Here is a 22943-nt window from a genome sequence, read left to right on the forward strand (position 1 = left end):
TAGAAAGTATAGAAAAAAATAAAAATAAAATAAAATAGCTTTAAGGACCCAAAGAAAAGAAGGAGAAAAGTCGGTTCGCTCTACGGAGTACGACGGAAGATGGAGAGGTCATCAACCATCTTTTCGATGAGGCTTGGCTGATCAACTTCAGATCCTTGTTACAGTTTTATTTTTATTTTATTTTATTATTTCTTTTAAATTTTTTATACTTGAATTTCAATTTTAATTAATGTAAAATTTATTTTTCTGTACTTTAAATTTTTGTCTTTTATTTTTTTGCACGTAAATACTAGGATCTAATTAGTAGATCTTAGTACCAATTTATTTTTATACTTTTTAAATTTTTATTATTTATTTTTATTGCAAGTAGATGCTAGGATCTAGTTAGTAGATCTTAGTATCTGATTTATTTTTTACACTTTTAATTTTTATTTTCTGACTTAAATTGCTTTCTCCAAACTTTTATTTTTTTTGTAAAATCAAAGATTTCAAATTAAAATCCTGCTTTCTCTGTGGATTCGATCCGACTCACTACTTTTTATATCTTTTTAATTTTTATAGAAGTCGAAATTTGATTGATAATCACGGTGTCCTAACGACAGCATTGCAATCGCATCAGTGTGGCCCCTCTCTCTCTCCTTCCATGTCTAGCCAAAAGAGGGGGCGGGCCCCTCTCTCTGATCCTCACACCATCCAAGGGGTTGGCGCCCCTTTGTCCTACCAAAAAAAGAGGATTGCGTCGTCCCTTCTTTCCAATAATTTCACACATAACGAGGGAATAATGAGGAGATAATTTAGCCAACTCATTGACTTAATCTAATCCTTTTGGGCTCACAATTAGGCACCCAGCTAAACCCAAATGAATTTAGATTAGGTTCAAGGCTATGGACTTATCCAATTAAAGTCCAGAGAAGAATTAGATTTAATCATGTGCTAGAAAAGTTCTCTTAAACCCAATAGAATTTTAATAAATTCTAATCTAATTAGAACTTCACAAATCCAATTGATAAATTCAAGATTAAATCTCTTAATGTGTGACCCCACAGATTCAATTTTATCTGGTAGTGAAATATATTATGATCTCCATCATAATATTATCGAAACTTCTTTTGATGGATTGAAATAATTTCAATTCTATCATTCGAAGATTATCGATTATCAAGACGACACTCGATGAGTCCCACAATCCACCAGTGACACCTAGCAATATGTAGTGGCAACTCAGTAGAATGAAAGTGTGAATCTCTAGGTGCAGTTATCGTATGATTCAGTCCTTCTATCGTGAGTTTCGACTTGATAGAGGTCATGAAAAACTCATCAGACCCCATCATCAATCATATGCAAGATTGGCTCGACTCGAGTTTATTTGTGAATCCCGTGAAAACTCTTTTTTAGTATTCACACTTATTTTGACTAAAGACTTTTTGAACTCAGTCTCGCAAATCGCATACGACTTCTCTTTTTCTATTAAGATCGATAGATTTCATCTGGATGTATCCTACTCCAAACAGCAAACCTGAACCTATTGTAGCCAACATACACAGTAAGGGCCTGAATGGCTAGGGACCAAGAAAATGTGTAGTCAAACTTAGTAGCCTTACTGCGAATAGCCGATGACACTGCAGTTTAAAGGACCACTCACATCACTACAGCATCGAGATAACCACAGATGAGTGAGTAGACATCCAAGTAATTTTTTATAATGGTTACGCTTAGTATAAGTTATTCTCTAACAACCATCTGTACCTTCACTCCAGTGTCCCTATACTGCAGATCTGAGACTCATCTACCTACAAAAAAGGTGAACTGTGCACTGATCCCGAATGGATTGATCACTATCCTCCATGATGAACTTTTGATCAGAAGTATTTAAAAACTAACCACTAATAATGTATATCTCAAATTCTCAACACTTTAAGAATATACAAAATCATCTTTATTAATTTTTAGGATAAATCATAGACACATAAATATGATTAAAATAAAAAATTCTTTATTGATAATAAGAATATTACAAGTACAAGATTAAGTCCTGAAATTACAAAATGTGTTAGTCAAAAATTGACTTTTAGGATACATATCTAACAAACTCCCACTTGACCTAAAGTCAATTGGCCATATACCTAAGATCCATCTTCTCAAGGTGAGCTTTAATCTTCTGCTGGCTGAGAGTCTTGATTAGCAAGTTTGCCACGTTATGTGCGGAGTCGACTCTCTGCATCTCAATGAACTTCTTCTCGAGGTATTCACGTATGATGTGGAACCGCTGCTCCATATACTTGGACTTCTGATGAGATCTGGGCTCTTTAGCAAGGGTTATGGCACTATTATTATTGCAGTACAGTGCAATGGCATCTGATGGTATCACACCCAGCTCCGCAACAAACTTATTAAATCAAAAGACTTTCTTAGTAGCTTCAGAGGTGGAGATCTATTCATCTTCCATAGTCAAATTTACAATGATCGACTACTTGAAACTCTTTCAGCTAATTGCACCATCATTACACAAGAAGATACACCTTGATGTAGACTTTCTATCATCGACATCAGTCATGAAGTTTGAATCGGTGTATCTCTCAACTTTCAGTTTCGATCCTCCATCAAAGATAATAACAAATCCTTAGTCCTTCTCAAATACTTAAGGATATTTTCCATAGTAATCCAGTATTCTTCAGCTGAATTTGCCTGATATCTGCTTGTGACACTCACGGCAAGAGTTATATCAGGTCATGTACACAACATGGTATACATGAGGCTCCCTATTGCCGAAGCATAAGGGATCTTGCTCATGTGCTGGATCTCCTCAGATGTGTCAGGACACATCTTCTTAGAGAGATGAATGCCATGTGTAAAGGGCAAAAGTCTCCTCTTGAAGTTTTTCATGCTGAACCTCTTCAGCATTTTCTCTATGTATATTCGCTATGAGAGTCCTATCATTCTCTTAGATCTATCCCTATAGATCTTTATACCAAGAATGTAGGAAACCTCTCTTAGGCCTTTCATAACGAATTCTTTTGACAACCATACTTTGACCGATGTCAGCAAGAGAATATTATTTTCAATAAGGAGGATGTCATCCATGTATAATATGAGGAATGTAATAGCACTCTCACTGACCTTTTTGTACACACACGGCTTCTCTTCATTTTTGATGAAATCAAATATTTTGATTGCATCATTAAAGCGAGTGTTCCAATTCTGAGGTGCTTGTTTGAGTCCATATATGAATCTTTGTAGCTTGCAGACTTTGTGATTACTATCACTGGATGTGAAATCCAAAGGCTACTCCATATAGATATCTTCTTTGTTGGTGCAGAATTCTGTCGAAGTCGGAGAAGCTTAGCCTTTATATTGACTCTCCGGTCTCTCTTGCAGATTGGACACCAGCTTGTCGCCAACGTCGAGGCGGTGAAGATCGCCAAGAGGGAGGCAGCTCGGGCGGAGGAAGGTTGCTTGGCTGAGGCCGCCCGTCTCGAGGAGAAGATCGTCGAGGTCATAAGTCTCCAGGAGGTGCTGCAAAAGGAGGGACAAACCTCGTCCGATCTGAGGACCACCTTGGAGGAGGAGAAGAAGAAGGCAGAGGCCGAGGTCTCTGAACTGAAGGTGCAGGTTTTCAAGCTGAAAGTGCGGATCCTGTCCCTGATCTCGGAGGCAGGAGCCCAAGCAGTGGAGGAGTTCAAGGCCTCCTCCGAGATGGAGGATCTACAGGTCTAGTTCAGTCAGGACACCTTCATCAAGGGTTTCGAACTCTGCCAAGAGAAGGTGGCCGGAAAGTTTTCCGAACTGGACCTCAGCTTCCTGGATGAGACGTTCGACGATGAAGCCGGACCTTCCAAAGCCGCTGCCGGTCCTCCTCCAGTCGAGATCTCTTCGACCACTGCGGCCACCGCTACCGACCTTCCGGGGATGCCGAGCCCCTTCACTTCTGTCCTAGAGGTCTGAAACCTCTAATTTTATATTTTTTCTTTGTGGTGATTTTTCTTCATTCTCTTGTACTTAAAATTTATTTAATCAATGAAATCGGATTCTTCTTTACAGAGAGCCTCTTTTTTTTCTTCTGCATTCTTTTCCTTCTCTTTTATCTTCTTGCACTAATTTGAGTTATGGCGCTCTTGTCTCCCAACGACAGTGTCCTGTCGAAGCTCTTCCCCTGCCATAGGGGATCTCTCTGAAGTCGATGATTCGAGACCTCAGAAAGAAAGTTCGTCAGTTGATGAAGAAATCTAAGAAGCTGGAAGATGAACTTCATCGGCTGAGGGAGAGCCATTCAGAGGTCACTGCGGAGGCTACTCGCTTTCGAAACCTCCACAAGAAGGGTTTCATGGAATACACCCGGAGGAAGGCCGACTTCATGGCAGAGCTTGAGGAACTTCGAAAATACGCCAGCGACCGATCTTGGACTCAGGCTTCCAAGATCAGCTCTCTTGAAGTTGAGCTGGTAGCTGCACGAGAAAAGATCGGTCAGTTGGAAGGGAGCTCATCCTGGCTCGCAACTCAGGTCGAACGCGATCGAGACTGGTTGATCAAATTCTCTGACCTTCAAAAGTAGCTGCAGGATGCTGAGGCGAACTACAACGCCTATCGGGTCGGCTGGTGCGGGCAGGTAGAGGACTACCGAAGGAAGCTCCAAACGGTGACCGACGAAGTTGCTCACCTTCAGAGGCAGTTGTCTGAAAGAGTCCAGCCTGCCTCTGCACAAGGCTCTGACGAGCTCCGCTCCTTGAGGGAGACTATGGCAGAACTGTCTGCGGCCCTTAGGCGGGAGGAGGTCGAACTGCAGCGGCTGAAGATTCAGCTGGTCCACGAGCAGCAGGCGTTCAGAGATACCGAGGCGGAGTCCGAGGTCCTGAGGAAGAGGCTTCAGAAGTCGGAGGGCGAAAGCCGATGGTTCCACCAGATGTATCGAGAGATGCTGCTGAGAAAGATGAAACTGGAGGAAGAAGTCGAAAACTTATAGCAATCCCTAATAAGGACTAAAATCGAGAGCTCGAAGTCGGAAGAAGCTGAGCTTCTTTAGAGCCTTTTTTTTTTATCTTTCATCTTTCCACGTATTCTTTTTCTTTTCTTATCGTTTCTCTTTTTTGGCCTTCGAGGCTTTGTAATGTACACTTCACTAATGAAATGAAAAGAAAATTTTTCATTACCTTGTCTATTCTTGTATTGAGTTGTCATTTACCGAACTTCTTTTGTCTATTTCCCCTCGGCCTGTGTTGAGTTCCCTCTTAGCGACTGAGGATTTTTGATAGGAATATCCTTCCTCGTTGAGACGAGGTCCCTCGTGTCTTTGACGTAGTTTGTTTTTCACTTATCACTGGTGTAGTTCATCATCTTCCCTTCTTATCTTCCTTTTTCTTTTTATTTGGGCGAGGATTTTTTCTTTAGGCGAGGGCTTTCCCTCTACTCTTAGCGGGGTTGTGGGGATGTAGAGGAGCCGCTGAGGAGGCTTTTCTCCTCATCCGGTCCTGATCGATCGGATCTTTGTTTGTGTTAGGACGAGGTTTTCCTTCTGTCCCCGACATGGTCAATTTCAGCTCATGCTAGGATGAGGTCCTCCTCCTGTTCCTAACAAGGCTGTGGGGGCACATAAAGACTGTTGCAAGGACCTCTCCCTCCATCCGATCTTTAAGTAACTGGGCCTTCGACTTTGCTCATGTTAGGATGAGGTTCTCCTCCTGTTCCTAACAAGACGGTGGGGGCACATAAGGGCCGCTGCAAGGGTCTCTCCCCCCATCCGATCTTTAAGTAACCGGACCTTCGACTTTGCTCATGTTAGGACGAGGTTCTCCTCCTGTTCCTAACAAGACTGTGGGGGCACATAAGGGCCGTTGCAAGGACCTCTTCCCCCATCCGATCTTTAAGTAACCGGACCTTCGACTTTACTTATGTTAGGATGAGGTTCTTCTCTTGTTCCTAACAAGGCTGTGGGGGCACATAAGGGCCATTGCAAGGGCCTCTCCCTCCATCCAATCTTTAAGTAATCAGGCCTTCGACTTTGCTCATGTTAGGATGAGATTCTCCTCCTGTTCCTAACAAGGCTGTGGGGGCACATAAGGATCGTTGCAAGGGCCTCTCCCCCCATCCGGTCTTTAAATAATCGGACCTTCAGCCTTGCTCATGTTAGGATGAGGTTTTCCTCCTGTTCCTAACATGCTTAATTTCGATTGTATGAGCGAGTTACTTCCTATTGTTATAAGCTCATGCTAAAAGAAAAACTATGCAAATATGAAACTTTTATTTAAGGCAAAGCTATTGGTAATACATTTGCAGATTTTTCAAATTTCATGGTCGCGGAAGATCTGCTCCTTCGAGCTCTTTTAGGTAGTATGTTCCGGTCTGGACTACCTCCTTGACTTCATACGGGCCTTCCCAGCTCGGGGTAAGTTTTTTTTGATTTTGAGGTTGTGAGACAGCGGCTCGTCGAAGTACCAGGTCCCCCGCTCTGAAGGCTTTACTTTTGACCCGAGAATTGTAGTAGCGGGCTACTTTTTGCTTGTCAGCCGCCATCCGAACTTGAGCTGTCTCCCACTTTTCTTCTAACAAGTCGAGGTTGGCCTTGAGATCCTGTGGGTTGCGCTGCTCGTCGAATGCCATGACTCGCACCGACGGAAGCTTGAGTTCAATTGAGATCACGGCTTCTGTCCCAAAGGCTAAGGCAAAGGGGGTCTCTCCTGTGGGCAATCTCTGAGTAGTTCGGTATGCCCATAACACATGATAAAACTCGTCTGCCCAAGTTTTCTTTGCTTTTTCAAGTCTCATCTTGATTCCTTGCAACAGAGTCCTGTTAGTCACCTCGACCTCACCGTTTGCCTACGGATGGGCTACCGAAGTGAAGTTATGGGAGATATTTAGGTCCTCATAAAATTCAACAAACCTTGCTCCAGCAAATTGCCACCCATTATCAGTAATGAGGGTTCTGGGTAAGCCAAACCTACAGACAATTGACTTCCAGATGAAGTCCTGCACTTTAGCTTCTGTGATTTTTGTCAAAGGTTCAGCTTCGACCCACTTGGTGAAATAGTCTATTGCCACCAGGAGGAACTTTCGCTGCCCGAATGCCATGGAAAAAGGTCCAAAGATATCCATCCCCCTTTGCGCAAACGGCCATGGGGCGCTCAATGGTGTAAGTTCGGAGGCAGGTTACCTTTGGATATTTGCATATCTCTGACACCGATCACACCTTCTGACATATTCGATGGAGTCGTGGTATATGGTAGGCCAGTAATAGCCTTGTCAGAGCAGTTTGTGGGATAAAGATCTAGCCCCCAGGTGACTTCCACAGACTCCCTCGTGTACCTCCCTCAAGGCGAAATCAGCTTCAGAAGGCCGGAGACATTTCAGGAGTGGCAAAGAGTATGACCTCTTGTATAACTTGCCTTCATAAAGGATATATCGGGAGGCCTGGTTCCTAAGCTTCCGAGCTTCTTTTGCATTAGGAGGAAGAACCCCGTCCTTGAGGTATGCAACCAGTGGGTCGATCCAGCTGGATTCATGGCTGATCTCCATCACAAGCTGTGATTCTTCCGTACTTGGGTGCTTTAGAACTTCGAAGAAGACTTCCTTAGGCAGTTCAGTCGGAGCCAGTGTAGCCAACTTGGAGAGAAGGTCGGTCCTGATATTTTTTGCTCTCGGGATCTTCCTGATGTCAAAGCTGTCGAAGGCAGGGATGATCTCCTTTACCTTTTCTAGATACTTGACCATACTATCCTCCCGAGCTTCATAATTTCTGCTGACCTATCCCACTACTAATTGAGAGTCACTGTAGGCTTGAAGCCGATCTATTTCTAACTCTTTGGCGATCCTTAGTCCTGCAATCAGAGCTTCATATTCTGCTCTATTATTTATCGCAGAAAATTTGAAGCGCAGTGCATACTCCACGATAATTCCATCTGGATTGACCAAGATTAGGCCCGCACCTGCGCCTGACATGTTGGAGGAACCATCCACATAGAGGGCCCAAAAACCATCAGGGAGATCTGTTCTTTCTTCAGGGGAGTTCGGCTGGAGCCCTGGGTTGTCGGCTTCATCTCGTCCAAGTTCGGCCTCTTTCGGGATAGTGCATTCCACCACGAAGTCTACTAATATCTGGGTTTTTATCGTCGGTCGAGATCGATAGTCGATGTCGAACTTCGTGAGCTCGACTGCCTATTTTGCTATCCTCCCAGAGGCATCCGCTCGATGCAGAACCGCCTTGATCGGCTGGTCGGTGAGCAGTGTTATGGTGTGCCCTTGAAAGTAAGGTCAGAGCCTTCGAGCTGCAATCAACAAGGCGTAAGTTAGTTTCTCTAACTTAGTATATCTGGTTTTGACGTCTCTCAATACTCGGCTTATGTAGTAGATCGGCCGTTGAATTTTTACTTCTTCCTTAATCAGAACTACTACGAGAGCCACAGGAGAGACCGTCAGGTACAGGAACAACTCCTCTCCAGGTTCGGGCTTTGCCAATAGTGGAGATGAGCCGAGGTAGTTCTTCAGTTCTTCGAACGCTTGCTGACATCCAGTGGTCCAACAGAAGTTCTTCGGCTGCTTGAGAGTCTGAAAGAAAGGTAGGCACCGCTCGATCGATCTTGAGACGAAGCGATCTAGAGCCGCTACTCTTCCAGTAAGGCACTGAACTTCCTTTATTGACTTCGGGGCGGTCATTTCCTGGATGGCATGAATCTTTTTTGGATTTGCTTCGATCCCGTGCCCCGATACCATAAAGTCCAAAAATTTTTCTGAGGTTATTCCAAAAGTGTACTTGACTGGGTTCAACTTCATCTTGTATTTTCGGAGGGCGCTGAAGGTCTCCTCAAGGTCGGCAAAGTGGTTCATTGAGGATTTGCTTTTTACGAGCATATCATCCATGTAGACCTCCATGTTGCGGCTGATCTGCTCTTTAAAGATCTTGTTTACCAGCCGTTGATATGTCGCCCCTGCATTTTTGAGGTCAAAAGGCATGACTCTGTAACAATAAAGGCCACGGTTAGTAATAAAAGAAGTTTTTTCTTCGTCCTCTAGCACCATCCTGATTTGATTGTAGTCGGAGAACGCATCCATGAAAGTGAGAAGCTCATGGCCCGAGGTTGCATCCACTAATTGATCGATTTTGGAGAGAGGATAACTGTCCTTCGGGCAGGCTTTATTCAGCTTTTTGAAGTCTATACACATCCTTCATTTACCGTTCGCCTTCTTAATCAGGACCACATTGGAAACCCAGCTTGGATAGTTGACCTCTATGATGAACCCGGCTTTCAGAAGTTTATCAACTTCCTCAGCTATTGCCATTTGTCTTTTCGATGCATGACTTTGAACTTTTTTTTTCGTCGGCCGGTGTTTGGGATCAATAGCTAGACGGTGTTCCATAACTTCAGCATCGATCCCTGGCATGTTCGTCGGAGCCCAAGTGAAAACATCCATATTCTTTTATAAAAAATTGATAAGCTGTGTCTGCACCTCTTTCCCCAAGTTGGAGTCGATATTTACCACGTGTTCTTCATTCCCATCATTCAAAAGAATTGAGACAAGATCTTCTATTGGCTCACCTCGTTCTTCAGTCAGGTCGTCGCGGGTGTCCAATCCATCAACCGGACAGGGGTCAGGCTGACCATTTCTTTGTAGGGCTATGTTATAGCAATGTCTTGCCAGGGCTTGATCTCCTCTGACTTCTCCGACCCCTGGCTAGTAGGAAATTTTAATTTCAAATGGTAGGTCGATACTACAGCTCGGAGGGCGTTGAGGCCAAGTCGGTCAAGTATTGCGTTGTAGGCAAACGGCGCCCTCACTACCAGGAAATTCACTAGCACTCTAGATTATTTCGGATACCGACCTGCAACTACAGTTAAAGTTATTACTCCCTCCACTGGCACAGCATCGCCAGTAAACTCTACAAACGGGGAGCTAATCGGTCCTAACCGACCATCAGGGATGGATATTTTTGAGAATGCATTGTAAAACAAAATATCGATCGAGCTTTCACTATCAACAAGAATGTGGCGTACATCATAATCAGTAATATTTGAAAAAACTACAACCACATCATTATGGGAGAATTGGATCTTGGGCATCTTCTTCATTAAAGGTTATAGGTCCTTCAGTTCTTTGCCGCTTGAGCGGTCTGGCCGATCCACCGGCCGTTCCCCTCCGGGGCCCTCCAGAGATGGTGTTGATGATCCCAATTGGAGGCCGATCTTCAGGCTGTTCTTCCCTCCTTGGTGGCTCCGGTTGTGGCAGGGCCCTCGATCGATCCTCCCTACCTTCAGGCCGGTGTCGGATGAATCTATCGAGCCGACCCCGCCTGATGAGCTTCTCGATTTCATCTCAGAGCTAAATACACTCCTCCATATCATGGCCGTGGTCACGATGATAGAGGCAGAATTTGTTTGGGTTGTATTTTTTGAAGTGCGAGCGCATCCTTTCCGGCCTCGGCAGCTGCTCCCTGACCTCCATCAGTACCTGGGCTTTTGGAGCATTGAGAGGGGCGTAGCTGTGGAATCTTCCTGGGGGAGAGCTCCGTCGAACTCTGTGGTTCGGGCTCTTCTGCATACGAGCTCGGGGAGGAGTCCGGACATGCCTGTGTTTGGGAGGAGTTCGAGAACATGGCCGAACTTCACTTGGCCCTTTTTCAGCTGCGGGCTTGTTGGAGCCACCCGCCTGCCGCTCCTTCGCGGCCTCCTCATCCTTCAACTTGAAGGCTTCCTCTGCTCGAACATATCCTTCGGTCCGAGCCAGCAAATCAGCGAACTCCCTGGGATACTTCTTTTCCAAGAAGAACAGAAGATCATTCTTTTGAAGACCGCTCTTTAGGGCGGCCATTGCAACCAATTGGTCCAAATTCCAGACCTCCAATGCGGCGGCGTTAAATCGATTGACATAGGTTCGGATGGATTCTCCCTCCTTCTGCTTGATGTTGATAAGGGACTCCGAACCTCTCCGGGGATGTCGGCTGCTAACAAAATGAGCCACAAACTGGTGGCTCATCTGATCAAAGGAGAAGATAGTACCCGACTTCAGTGTCGAGTATCAGTTTCTTGTTGCTCCCTTCAAGGTAGATAGAAAAATCCGGTACAGGATGGCATCTGACGTGCCATGGAGCAGCATCATTGTCCGAAAGGCCTCCAGGTGGTCAACCGGATCCAAGGTCCCGTCATAGCTTTCAAATTGGGGGAGCTTGAAGTTTGGCGGGATCGATTCCTGCATGATCATTTGAGAAAAAGGAGGGTCAGTACAGATGTCCTCACCATAAGCAGGGGGAGCATGGCGGAGCTCTTCGATCCGTCGGTTTATCTCCTGGAGTCTTTGATCCAGGAGGTCCTCTCGATTGCGAGTCTCGAGGGTCTTCTGGCAGAATGGAGGTAGGGATCCTTCGAGGGTGGAAACATGATCAGACTGAGGGCTCTCCACCCTTGGCTTCTCCTTTTCGGGGTAGCCAAGGTGACTGGCCCAAGTGGCCTGCCCTATTGTCGGATTTTGAAACTCCGATGATGCTCTTTCCAGCCGCACTGATGCCTGCAGCTATTGCTGCTGCTGCTGCATGGCCTGCACTGCTTCGGTGAGGCCTCTGACCTATTGAACCAGCAGGTCGAAGTGCTCCATGCCGACTGCCGTTGCCGGAGGAGGAGCTTGAGAAACTGGAGACGAAGCTGGAGCTTGCGGAGCTCGCTGAGATCTGGTCGTGGAGGTCGTGGATCGCTTGGTGGATGCCTTTTCGGGAAGGCATCAGGTGGAGATCTAGAAGGAGAAGGAGAAGAGGATGTCGAAGAAGATGACCGGAGACAGTCCTGTTGAGCACTCTTTTAAGAACAAGGGTACTGCGAAGACACAGTAGCCCCTTCCTCTAGCACCAATTCTGTTGGTGCAGAATTCCGTCGAAGTCGGAGAAGCTGGAGCTGAGATGATCGCGGCGGCCGCCGGGACCTGCAAGGAAAGTCTAAACCAGAGTTGGGGGTGCTCCGGCAAGATCCTTCAACGCTCAAGTCAGTACTCTGCTTCAACAGAAATGGAGTGCTCGAGTGAGAATTTTAGCAGAGTTTCGAGATAGGGTTTAGAGCTTAGAGAAAAACATATATGGGGGTCCCTTTTTATAGACGGAGAGCGTAACTGATTGACAGCGACGTCTGTAACCGCCTGGTAGTGGACCGTTCAGAGCCATGCGGATTTTGTTATGGAGAGTAGTGGCGTCAGGGGCTATTCAGGGCCATGTAGAGTTTGTTATAGAGAGTGGAGTGGTGTCCGTTGTCGCGACTTTCCAGAGAGTGATGGAGCCACATGAAATCCATTGCAGAGAGTGGAGTAGGGTAGTGGCCATTGTCATGACTTGACAGAGAGTTCGGATCTATCAGCTGAAGCTTGGCTGGGATGTCTGATGGAGTGGAATGGATCTCTATCTCGTCGATCTAGGAGAAGCTCGAATGTTTTCGAGGTTGTGACGGGTCTACTATTGTTGGGTGCCTAGAGCACTGATGCTGCAGGCGGGAACCATCTGCTGTAGAAGCTCGGATGGGGACTTTCTGTTGGGGAAGTCTGATTTCATGAAGAATCTGACAGAGGGTCGGCCAGCGGTGGACTTCGGATAGCGTTGGAGAGGTTCGTCAGACACCGAAGGTGATCGTCCATTGTAGAAATTCAGCTGTCGGAGCCCGTCTGTTGTAGAAGCTCGTCCAAAATCCATCCGCTATAGAAGTTCGGACGGAGTTTGATTCTTGCAGAAGGCTGAAAGGAGGCCTTTTATTGTAAAAGCTCGGTCGAAGATCAGTTGTCGTGGAAACTCAGAGTAGTGACCTGGCCGGTGGAGCCTGTCCCATTGTAGAAGCTTGTCTGGGATCCGGAGTAGATATTCGAAGTAGACCGCCTGCAGTAGGAGTTCGGAGTAGACTGCTTGCTGTAGAAGTTCGGCTCTCGCAGGAGCTCGGATGGAATCTGGAAGGCGGTCGACCATCGTAAAAACTTGGATGGAGTCTGATTACTGTAGAAATCTCGTTGTCGGAGAAGCTCGGATATTGACGAAGTTCGAAAGAAGTTTGGAGTAGGGTCGTCCGTGGCCAGAAGAAGTCTGGAAGGGATTCGGACAATAGTTGATCACTGTAGAAGGTCGGCTGATAGTGAAGCCCAGAGAGCCTTTGGAGCGGCCCGGTAGGTGAATGGAGAAGCTCATTATCGGAGAAGTCCGGATGGTCGAGGGAGTTCAGAAAGACGTCACATAAGATCGGAAGCCGGTAAAGCCCTGGAAGGGTCGGCCTTTTGCAAACTTCGGATGGGGGTATTTTATACCCAACACCAGTCCCCCTACTTCCGAGTTCGGGTTCCGAATGAAGGAAGTACAGAGAAATTCTCACAGTCGAAATTGCCTCCGTTGATTTTCGCACTCGGTGGTTTCCAGATATTTTGGCATTTGGCGCACTGGTGCTGGAGTCTTTTCAAATCAAGGCGATCCAAAAAGATTTTTTTGAAATTTTCGCTGGAGCGTGGCTCTAGGTACGATGCAATAATGATTTTGTCAGCTGTCAGTCATTTTCAGCAGCCTGTCATGGTAAGTGGGACACGCGGTGAGTGTAGGTCGGCTAGAGGAGATCCGCAATCATTACTGCTCCGGGCCCTATTGCCTATTTAAACCCGCTTCCCCCTTTTAGGAATTTTACTTTACCAATAGAAGTAGGGGGACTGGTGTTGGGTATAAAATACCCCCAGTCGACTTTGCAAAAGGCCGACCCTTCCAGGGCTTTACCGGCTTCCGACCTTGTGTGACGTCTTTCTGAACTCCCTCGACCATCCGAACTTCTCTGACAATGAGCTTCTCCATTCACCTATCGGGCCACTCCAAAGGCTCTCTGGGCTTCACTATTAGCCGACCTTCTACAGTGATCAACTATTCTCCGAATCCCTTCCAGACTTCTTCTGACCACGGACGACCCTACTCCGAATTTCTTCCGAACTTCGTCAATATCCGAGCTTCTCCGACAACGAGATTTCTACAGTAACCAGACTCCATCCAAGTTTCTATGACGGTCGATCGCCTTTCGGATTCCACTCGAGCTCCTGTGAGAGTCGAACTTCTACAGCAAGCAGTCTACTCCGAACTCCTACTGCAGGCGGTCTACTTCGAATATCTACTCCAGATCCCAGACGAGCTTCTACAACGGGATAGGCTCCACCGACCAGGTCACTACTCCGAGCTTCCACGATAACTGATCTTCGATCGAGCTTCTACAATAAGCGGCCTCCTTTCAGCCTTCTGCAAGAATCGGACTCCATCCGAACTTCTATAGCGGATGGATTCCAGATGAGCTTCTACAACAGACGGGATCTGGCAGCTGGATTTCTACAATGATCGATCGCCTCCGATGTCTGACGAACCTTCCCAACGCCATCCGAAGTCCACCGCCGGTCGACCCTCTGCCAGATTCTTCATGAAATCGGACTTTTCCAACAGAAAGTCTCCATCCGAGCTTCTACAGCAGATGGTTCCCGCCTGCAGCATCAGTGCTCTAGGCACCCAATAACAGTAGACCCTTCACAACCTCAGAAACATTCGAGCTTCTCCTAGATCGACGAGATAGAGAGTCATTTCGCTCCATCAGACATCCCAACCGAGCTTCAGCCGACAGATCCGAACTCTTTGGCAAGTCACGACAATAGCCACTACCCTACTCCACTCTCTGTGATGGATTTCGTGTGGCTCCACCACTCTCTGGTAAGTCACGACAACGGACACCACTCCACTCTCCGTAACAAACTCCATGTGGCACTGAACGGCCCCTGACGCCGCTACTCTCCATAACAAACTCCGCGTGGCTTTGAACGGCCCACTATCAGGCAGTTACAGACGTCGCTGTCAATCAGTTACGCTCTCCATCTATAAAAAGGGACTCCCAGATATATTTTTCTCTAATCTCTAAACCCTATCTCGAAACTCTGCTAAAATTTTCACTCGAGCACTCCATTTTTGTTGAAGCAGAGTACTGACTTGAGCGTCGGAGGGTCTTACCGGAACACCCCTAACTCTGGTTTAGACTTCCCTTGCAGGTCTCGACGGCGGCCATGGTTATCTCAACTCCAGCTTCTCCGACTTCGACGGAATTCTGCACCAACATTCTTCAAGATATTCATTTAGGAAGGTAGTTTTTATATCCATCTGTCATATTTCATAATTATAAAAGCTGCAATTGCAAGCAGAGTATGGATTGATTTTAGCATGGCCACGAGCGAAAAAGTTTCATGACAGTCAATGCCTTCATGTTGACTATAACCTTTCGCAACTCATCTTACCTTATAGATCTTTACCTTACCATCTGATCTAATTTTTTTTATAAATCTATTTACACCCAATAGGTACAATACCTTCAGATGGATCTACTAATGACCAAATCTAGTTGGAATGCATGAAGTCAATTTCTGACTTTATCATTTTTATCTATTTTTTGGAGTCAATATCTAACATTGCCTCATCATAGATTTTGGGATCATTTTTAATGTCCCTATCTCCCACAAGGAATGCTTCCTATAGATCTTCTATAAGAATACCTAAGTATCTTTCAGGAGGACGGAAGATCCTACTTGATCTACGAGGTGGAGGAGGTACCACATTTACTGGCTCACTATTGGGTTCAGGTTCTTGAACTTGGTGCTCTTCAGAGATTTTTTTTTGAGCTCAATCTTCTTCCCACTGTCTCTATCTTGGATAAACTTCTTTTCTAAGAAGATGGCATGACGACTCACAATCACATTGATCCTCAAGAAGATAGAAGTAGTATCTCATAATTTTCTTAGGATACCCTATAAAGCGAGTTCTAAAGGACTTGGCCTCTAACTTGTCTGTCTGCTGTCGCTTGACATGGGCTAGACATCTCCAAATCTTAAGGTACCCAAGAGTTGGCTTCTTACCATACCATAACTCGTATGGAGTGGTAGGAACAGATTTAAAGAAAATCCAATTCAAAAGATGAATTATAGAAAATAATATATGTCCCCAGAGAAAGACAAAAAGATCTATGAAGCTCATCATGAATCGGATTATATCTAATAAGATCCGATTTTTCCTTTCAGATACCCTGTTGAGCTGAGGTATCCCTGAAAGTATCCACTGTGAGACTATGCTAATATTCTTGAGATAGTTTCAAAATTTTTCACTAAGCTATTTTCCTCCTCAATCTGATCGAAGAATCTTTATAGATTTTTTGATCTATTTTTCTACTTCATGTTTGAATTTTATAAATTTTTCAAAAGCTTCAGACTTACGATGCATCAAATATATAAACCCATACTGTGAATAATCATCGATAAAAGTTATGAAGTAGATATAGCTACCCCTGGCTTGTACATCGAATAGAACATACATGTCAGTGTGTACTAGGGCTAGTATCTCAGTGGCCCTTTCCTCTTGTCCCACAAAAGGTAGCTTGGCCATTTTTTCTTGAAGACAGACCTCATAAATCGGATAAGACTCGAAAGTCAATGGTCCGAGAAGATCATCTTTCTCTAGTTTGTTGAGTCTGTCCTCTCCTATATGGTCTAGTCTAAGATGCCACAAATACTTTTGGTTAATCCTATCTCTAAGTCTTTTAGACTCTATGGCATTCACAATTTGCTCGTTAATATTGACACTCGCATCCATATACAAATGATAAAGACCATCAATTAAAAAAGCATGTGTAATAATTTTATTTTAAAATAAATTGAACACATATCTTTATTGAAATGAAAATTATAGTTATCCTATGCCAGCACAGATATAAAATTAAATTCTTACTGACTATAAGTACATAATAGCAGTCTTTTAAAATTAAATTAATTTCTATCGATAATCATAAAGGGTAGGTTCCGACAGCCATAGCAGCAACCCTTGCTCCATTGCCGATCTAGAAAGTGATCTTGCCTTCCCTCAGCCCTCTTACTTCTTCAAGTCCCTGCATAGAAGTGCACAAATGAGCACTTGAACCAGAATTTAGAATCCAACTAGAAGAAGAGGAAACCGTTAGATTAGTTTTATAATGAGTAAATCAGATATACCTTCAGAAGGTCCATCCTTCTTTCTATGCTTGACAGTTGCCAGGTAGGCTGGACAGTTTCTTCTCCAGTGGCCTTTGATATTGCAATGAAAATATTTTTTTTTATCCTCGGCCTTTTTTGAAACCTGTTTCTTGGGCTTGGTCTCATTCTTATGCTTTTTTGTATGCTTTTTCTTCTTCTTAAAAGAAGACTCTCTTCGAGGAAGTCCACTCTACAGTCAGAACTGTATCTTTTGAACTTTTCAAGATGCTCTCGGCTGTTACCAGCATGTTCAGTAATTCAGGCAAAGTGCTATTAATTTTATTCATATAGTAGTTCATGATGAACTGTCCATACGAATCAAAAAGAGATTGGAGGATCAAATCTACTTGTAATTTTTTGTCCATATTCATCCCGAGCTTCTGAAGCTCCTTGATGTCCTTGATCATTGTCAAACAATGATCATTGACGACTATCCATCATGCATTTCACTCTGAATAGTCTTCAGGAGACCTCAAAATGAGCTGTGCGACTCTGCTCATCGTACAACTCTTGCAGGTGAGTCAGCATCTCTTTCGCAGTCCTCATGTCTTTATGCTATCGCTGAAGATAATTAGATATGAATGATAAAATATAACACTTCACTTTGTTATCCTCATCTATCCACTTCTCAAGTATGGCTCGTTGATTAGGAGATGGACAAGCTGGTAATACAGGTGCATCCTGATCAAGGACATGGATAAGTTTCTTGAAATTGAGAATGATTCTCAAATTTTGAAGCTAGTCTTTGTAGTTTGTATCGATCAACCTATTGGTATCAAAGATACGAGCTAATGGGTTGACACTCGATATAATTATCTATAGAGAGAATAATTTTTAATTAAATATTTATACTTATAAAATATTTATTCTAAGGATTTTAAAAAATAAACAAGACTCTCACTATTTCTTCGAATCTTCCACATTGGGTGGAGAAATAGAAACATATACGCGATTGGTTTCAAGTGGATACTGCAGTCCATTAATCTATACATACCTCACCTAATAGTTATTGATGAGTACAATCAATGAGTGAACAACACCTTATCCATTGCTTCACTAAGCAAGATGCAGTGGGCTTGGTCTCTAAGTCATGTGGCCTCACCTAACAGTTATTGACATATTTTTTAATTAAGTCAGATCCATTGTTCACCAATGGGAGCAAAGCTATCATTGAGACCCTCACCTAACAGTTATTGGGCCAACCCTATCTCTACCCCAGGGCATCAAATATCAATAGAGTGGTTGTAACTTCTCGATGCAACCGAACTACTATAACCAGTCGAGAATGATCAATGCTAGGAAGGCACCCGCATCTCTATAATGATGGAAGACCTCTAGACTTAATATTTAGTAAGGAGATTTAGATATAAATCTCTTCTAAATCAATAGATATGACATCTGACTGATCAAGTTTAGGTCCGCACATCCACATGTCTGACCAGCCTCGTCGGCATGGGTGAACTTGAGTCAACAAGCAACTTAGTGCGAAACTGAATCTTTCAAAATAACCAGATAAGTTAAGATGAGTGGGGTCCCCCTATTGCTTTCCTTAGACACCAATCAAATTGGACAGGTCAAACAGTAAAATTAATTAAATAACCACCATCTAGATACTTGTCTTAGACACCAAATAGTCGATTAGAATCGATCAGGTTAACCTATTGAAATGGATTCAAACCACTAAGCCAAATTAGATCTTGAGTCAATCAACTCACATCAAAATATGAATCGATACGATCAATTATAATTAAACTCGACTTTGAGCCCTTTTGACCTAATCCTAATCATCTATTGATTAGGTTCAATCAACTGTTCAAAATCGACAATGGATTCTAGCCTGATCTAATCAATTGACCCTAATTATAGTTTGATCACTGGATCTAATTTGTTCAACCCATATTCATATGCAAAAATATAATTTTTAGATTCTAAGAATATTTTTTAGATTATATTTTATTGTATGTATTAATGACTTATGATCTTGAAATAGTTTCAGATCTAAACTTAATGTCATATATCACATATATATAGTTTTAGATCTAAACTATAAACATATATCACATATACATTAAATTTCATATCTAAAATAAAAATTATACATATCAAATATATGTAAAATCAGATATAAAATAATTATTAAAATATTTTAAAAATATTTTTTCAAAAAAAATTAATTTGCATCAAATTAGGATAATATTTTCAATATAGGGGGTAAACCCTATACCAGGACAATCTTATACCAGTCCGATGCGAATATTTAATCATTCTAATTTCAGATCTAAATATAAAATAAGACATACCATATACGTCAATTTTTAGATATAAAAGATTGATTTAATTATTTTAAAAATAGTTCTCAAAATTGATCAATCTTGTACTAGGATAATATTTTCAATATAGAGGATAAATCCTATACCAGGACAATCTTATAGTAGCACAAGATCAATTTTAAATCGATAAAATTTTCAAATCTAAGACTAATAATTGGATTATATATGTTTAAAAATTAGTGACTCTAATACCACTGTTAGAAAATCGGATAGGAAGCATGCATAGATTTCAAAAACTTTTGAATAGTAGCGAAAAAGAACTGGATAAACCCTTTAACCCCCATATGCATTAGATCATATCTAATCCTACCCGAGCCAAGAATAAAGATATGCATATAATCTGAAAATAAAAATAAAGATGAGATCAAATCTCAATACCTTTGCACGGGTTGAAATACACCACTATCGATGATCTTAGATCCGAAGATCCTCGAGTCGCACACGTGTCTGGCCTCTACAGATATCTACCGAGATCAATCTTGAATTCTTCTTCTCATGGTAGATCCTTCTTCTCCAAGTAGGATCTTAGTCCTTTAGAATCTTGATTAACTCTTTGAACTTGACTGTGAACTCAACTCTTGAACAACAGTCTTTTTCTCTTTATTTCTCATTGTAAAAGAAAGCCTCCTCAACTCTTGGCATGTAGAAGGATGGATGCCTAATCCTTGGGTATGAAAAAGAGAAGAGGGAGAGAGGATGAGGCATAGAGAAGAGAGAGGAGGAGTTTTGAATTCTCAAAATTCGATAATAATCAAATCTTAGGAGACCATCTCCTTAAATAGGCTTTTCTTGATTCCAAATCGATATCCAATCAGGCTAAAAAAAGATTAGATCTTATCTCATACGATCTTTTATCTTTTAATCTAATTTTCTTTTCAAGAAAATCAAATCTAATTGAAAAGGCCATCTCCTCTTTTGACAAGTAGATGGGGGCCCCAGTCAGATAAGGAAGACTGGGTGCCCCTCATAAAAGAAGGCAGATAGTTGGGGCACCAATCCTTGGCACCCCTTCTAGGATTTTTCATGCAAGTGAGAGTGTGTGGCCCCTCTTTCTCCCCTTCCACATCTAGCCAAAAAAGGGGGTGGGCCCCTCTCTCTGATCCTCACACCATCCAAGGTGTTGGCGCCCCTTTGTCCTGCCAAAAAGAGAGGATTGCGCCATTCCTTCTTTTCAATAATTTCACACACAACGAGGAGATAATGAGAGGATAATTTAGCCAACTCATTAACTTAATTCAATCCTCTTGGGCTCACAAGTAGACATTTAGCTAAATCTAAATAGATTTAGGTTAGGTTCAAGGCTATAGACTTATCCAATCAAAGTCCAGAGAAGAATTGAGTTTAACCATATGCTAGCAAGATTCTTTTAAACCCAATAGGATTTCAATAAATCCTAACCCAAATAAAACTTCATAAGTTTAATTAATAAATTCAAGATTAAATTTCTTAATATGTGATCCCATAAATTTTATTTTATCTGGTAGTCAGATATATTGTGATCTCCATCACAATATTATTGAAACTCTTTTGATGAATTGAAATAATTTTAATTCTATCCTTCGAAGATTATTGATTATCAAGATGGTGCCCGATGAGTCCCATAATTACCAGTGACACCTAGCAGTATGTAGTGGCAATTCAGTAGAATAAAAGTATGAACCTCTAAGTACAGTTATCGTATGATTCAGTCTTTCTATCGTGAGTCTCCACTTGACGGAGGTCATGAAAAATTCATCAGACCCCATCATCAGTCATATATAAGATTGGCTCGACTTGAGTTTATTTATAAATCTCGTGAAAACTCTTTTTTAGTATTCATACTTACTTTGGTCAAAGACTTTTTGAACTCAGTCTCACAAATCGCATAGAACTTCTCCTTTTCTATCAAGGTTGATAGATTCTATCTAAGTACATCCTACTCCGAACAGCAAATCTGAACCTACTGTAGCCAACATATACAACAAGGATCTGAATGACTAGGGATCAAGAGAATATACAGTCAAACTCAGTAGCCTCACTGCGAATAGTCGATGACACCATAGGTCAAAGGATCACTCACATCACTGCAGCATCGAGATAACCACTGATGAGTGAGTAGACATCTAAGTAATTTTCATGATGGTTATGCTCAGTATAAATTATTCTCTAACAATCATCCATACCTTCACTCCAGTGTCCCTACACTACAGATCCGAGATTCATCTATCCATAAAGGAGTTGAACTGTGTACCGATCTCGAATGGATGATTATATGAATCTATATTATAATAATTTCTAAAGGATATAAATCAAATAAATGCTTTGCTAAAAAAATCCTATCATCCGATTAGGAAGAGAGAAAAAGATATACGAATTGGCAAAAATAAAATTTTTATATCCTCATTAATGTCATTGTTCATTTAAAATTGAGTTACACAATTATATTCATAAGGATATTACTCAAGCTCGATCGAATCCATCTTTTTAATTTTAATACAGCTCACTTTCCTAAAATATACATGATTAGTAGAAATAAACTCGTAAAAGCTAAAATTATACAGATGATAGATTTCAACTTCTACATAAACTTTACTTTTTATCACTTCATCTGATTCTTTTAGATTAGGAGATACACTGATGCAGTGTTTGTGAATATGAACAAAGATTCATGCAAGATGAAATCCTTCAAGGTATCAAGGAAGAACTTTAGACTCTAACTAGAGAAATAAACTTGTGATTTTATTGAAAAGAACGAATAATATAAAACAAAGGTATTTATAATATTGCATTTTATTTGTCTTTTGAATTGATATTGTTCATAAAGATTTAAAAAATTTTGAATATAATATTTGAAGTGATTTGATTTGGGCTTAAGTCCATTTTCAATATGAAAATTGGTTATGGTTTTATTGATCCATCTGATTAATGGCATATTATCATTATTCTTATTAAAATTATGCGGTAAAGAAAATAAAATTATGCCCATCATCTATTTTTTTAAAAAAAATTGCACCCTTTCCCATCTCTTTCAAGCGAAAGTCCTAGCTAACAATCTACGTATTGATGCACGGGTGTAATCGGACCGCACCAAATTCCACGATGGATAATAGGCCGCATTACCCATTGTATTTCACCAATTCTCGATTGCATGCTGTCCAGCGTGCATGTGCTTCGAGATTTGCCTAGTTCACTTGGACCTGGTGCATAAATTTTTTTTAGCTAACGTCTCAGCTTTGCTATTTAGCCACTCAAAGCCTCCCACCTATTGAACCTTTTCCCCTTCCTCCAAGCAGAAGCCCTAGCATCTAAGCTTCCCTATCCAACCGCTTCTAGCTTCCCACCGGTTGAGGCTCTTGAACAAAGTAAACAGAAAGAAAATCAGTGGAAAACGGAGGAAAAATCGCGGAGAATAGAGGACAAATGGCAAAAATCGAAAGGTAAGAACTTTTCCCATATGGATTGATCATTTTTTTCTTTTCCCATCCTTTTTTTTTCTTTCATTCTTCTTCTTCGAAGATCTGTGGGAAAGGAAGCACCTAAGAGAGATGGGAGGGGCTTCGATCTTAGGAGCACTAATATGCTTCCTAGAACACCTAGCAACCAAGAACAGTCATTTTGCCTGGATGTCATTAA

At 42.3% G+C, this 22943-nt stretch overlaps 1 pseudogene; it reads left to right on the top strand.

Moving 5' to 3' along the window:
• LOC140851508 (uncharacterized) overlaps positions 1-22943 on the top strand; it is a 43324-nt pseudogene that overhangs the window by 13196 nt on the left and 7185 nt on the right.

The sequence above is a fragment of the Elaeis guineensis genome, chromosome 9, assembly GCF_000442705.2.
Source record: "Elaeis guineensis isolate ETL-2024a chromosome 9, EG11, whole genome shotgun sequence".
In the NCBI taxonomy this organism is placed as follows: Eukaryota; Viridiplantae; Streptophyta; class Magnoliopsida; order Arecales; family Arecaceae; genus Elaeis; species Elaeis guineensis.